Raw genomic sequence first — 2,496 nt, 5'->3', positions numbered from 1 at the left:
CACACACACACACACACACACACACACACACACACACACACACGAATAGAGGCAGCATTTGTAACTAAATGATAGTAATTGATTGGCTGACAAAACAGTTAAACTTCTTGATAACCTGTTTGCTTTCTATTTTGGGGTTATGATATTTTTGTCACATTTTTACTTATTATTTTGTGTGTCTGTGTCACACACCAGTGAATATTGAGGATTCATAGGCAACATTCTAAGGCATATTTGGGCATGATTTTTTTTTCCAAGATGGTTCCTGTGGGAGCGAGGGCACCCATGTATCAATGAATATTTATAATATTCGTGATAGGAGCACAGTCACATCAAGGACCCCAATGCCCATGGGAATAGCAAGTCCTTGCCCCAGCTCTGGCATGGATGTTGACAGTGTGCACAAAGTACCGACTACAGCTTCTTCCTCCTTGAGAACCATGGTAGGCATGTGTGTTTACTTACCGAGTCACGGTTACCTGATGTGGTAGGTCAGGGAATTCAAACCAGGCACAGGCTGGAGGAGACACAGCAAGACTGAGGCCGTGACATGTTTACTGCAAGCAATCAGACTCTTAAAATGTTGTTCCTTTTGGAAACTACAGCTCCCAGACTCCTCCTGGATTACGGATACCTGCGCGCGCGCGCAGGGGGCGTGCACAGGTGCGGGTCATTCCTCCCAGATAACCTTGCGCTTCCCCGTTAAAAAGCGAACTTCCACGAGGTCTCGCTCTCTCTTGCCCTTTTACCCTTGTGTGTCTTGCACACCCATCCTTTATCGTGTCCCCCTTACCCCCATTAAAGTGCACCCACGTGGGAGCCGCGTGTCTTGTCTCCTCCTTTTGCGCGTGTCTCGTCTATCCTGTGTTCGTACACACACACACCCGCCTTTAAAAGAATAATATAAACTATTATCAGAAACAGAATACAGTGGCGATTTCCAGGATCAAATACAGTTGTAGTTGCTAGGATACAATGAAATTTGCAAGCTATACAAGGCACACAAGATTAACATCTAAGACTAATTGTCCTGACAAATTTCTATATGCGTCATTGATATTTATAAGGGAACATACAGAGAAATGCAAAGTAGCCTGAACGCTTCACCGCCTGAGGGAGTGCCGTGGTTTCTCAAGAATGGAGAGGCACACTGTGCCCCAGGAGCTACAGACTCTAATCTGTAAAACCTATGACACTCACCTCTCCAGATAGCTAGGCCAAGCCAACTTCCTGATTCCCCACAGACTATAGCCTGAGCCTGCTCCCCTGCAGATACCCCCAGCTGAGATTAGCTGATCCACCTCCTCCTTCCGCTGTGTAATAAACACGCTGAGTTTCCCTGATGCGGGTGTCTCTGTCAAGGAGCAAAGCACAGCCAATCCCAGCTTCTCTGTATGTGCGTCTGTCATTCCTCCATTCTCTGCTGCTCCCCCCCCCCCCACTACTGCCCAACATCCAGGTTGCAGCGGGGTCTCCTGGACTTCTAGGCGGAAGCCCTCTCTGCCTTCTCAATAGCTGTGCTCACAGGCTCATGCCTCTGAGCCTAGCCGAGTTTTGGGCAGAGAGGAAGTGTAGACCCAATATGCAGCCCCAGGAAACCCCAAGCAGTCAGAAAACCTTGATGGGACAGGAAGAGAACAGTCTTAATCTACAACAATCAGCTCAGTTGTAAGTATCTGCAGGAAGCCTTGAGTGAGTGATGTCCTGGGTGCTGTGTGTAGTTCATATGGGCACAGCGATGTCAAGGACCTTAGCCTCAGACCCATGGAAAAATGGCAAAATCTTCCCTCTGGGATGCAGCTCAGGGGGATGGCAAGACCTTCTGTGTGCAGATGTTTGACAGAGTGTGCAGAAAGTGTCTGCTGTGGCTTTCTCCTCCATGATGCTCCCCATATCTGCTCCTAACTGAGATGAACTAAACCTGCCTCTTTGTTTGGCTGTATATAATATTTCTGCGGCTCTGTTTATTTGTACGCTGCAACCCCTAGTTCCCTGTTCTTCTGTACGCAGTAACCCTGCCTCTCTGTTGAGCTGTCTAATAAACACACAGCGCTTCAGAGCACCCGGTCCACCTGGTTCCAGTTTCCTGTGTGTCTGTCTTTTCTTCACACCCTTGCTGCCCCAGTCAGGTCCAGGTCCTCAGTGCTGTGCAAGTATGTCAGTGACATAGAACAGGACATTCTCAGGTAACTTGCGTCGGAACAGGAAGGAGCCCAGAGAGAGGCCATGTAGACAGAGATCTCCTCTGTAGGACCCTGGGCAGAGCACTGTGTCTGGCTTCTGCATACCATCGGTGGCCTCCTGTCCCTGGCCTTATACCCTGCCTTCCTACTGTGGTATCTATTGTGCGATAGTCTTTTTGTACACTGTGAAGATGTGTCTCTCCCAAGCGCCTTCTGACTGGTTGAATAAAGAGCTGAATTGCCAATAACTAGGCAGGAGAGGATAGGCGGGACTTCTGGGCAGAGTAGCAGTAAGTCGAATGTCTAGTATTAG

General features: G+C 48.6%; 1 long non-coding RNA gene across 8 annotated transcripts in view; it reads right to left on the bottom strand.

The window, feature by feature from the left end:
- The window catches only part of LOC126514710 (uncharacterized), a 9,868-nt gene extending 8,544 nt beyond the window's left edge, over window positions 1-1,324 (bottom strand). The window contains exons 1-3 of one of the 8 annotated variants that reach the window (XR_007595646.1): window positions 1,201-1,324; window positions 814-888; window positions 466-557 (exon numbers count right to left, since the gene is read on the bottom strand). This is a non-coding gene — a long non-coding RNA (uncharacterized lncRNA). Of the gene's footprint in view, window positions 1-465; window positions 773-793; window positions 889-1,076; window positions 1,128-1,200 lie in introns of those variants that run through there. The other 7 variants (XR_007595649.1, XR_007595645.1, XR_007595647.1 and 4 more) reach the window with 7 other exon arrangements.
- Between the last annotated feature and the right edge of the window lie 1,172 nt (window positions 1,325-2,496).

The sequence above is a fragment of the Alexandromys fortis genome, unplaced genomic scaffold, assembly GCF_014885135.2.
Source record: "Alexandromys fortis isolate MF-2015 unplaced genomic scaffold, M_Fortis_MF-2015_v1.1 scaffold_149, whole genome shotgun sequence".
NCBI lineage: Eukaryota > Metazoa > Chordata > Mammalia > Rodentia > Cricetidae > Alexandromys > Alexandromys fortis.
The sequence above is the reverse complement of the archived record's forward strand: the minus strand, read 5'-3'. Positions and strand labels throughout refer to the sequence as shown.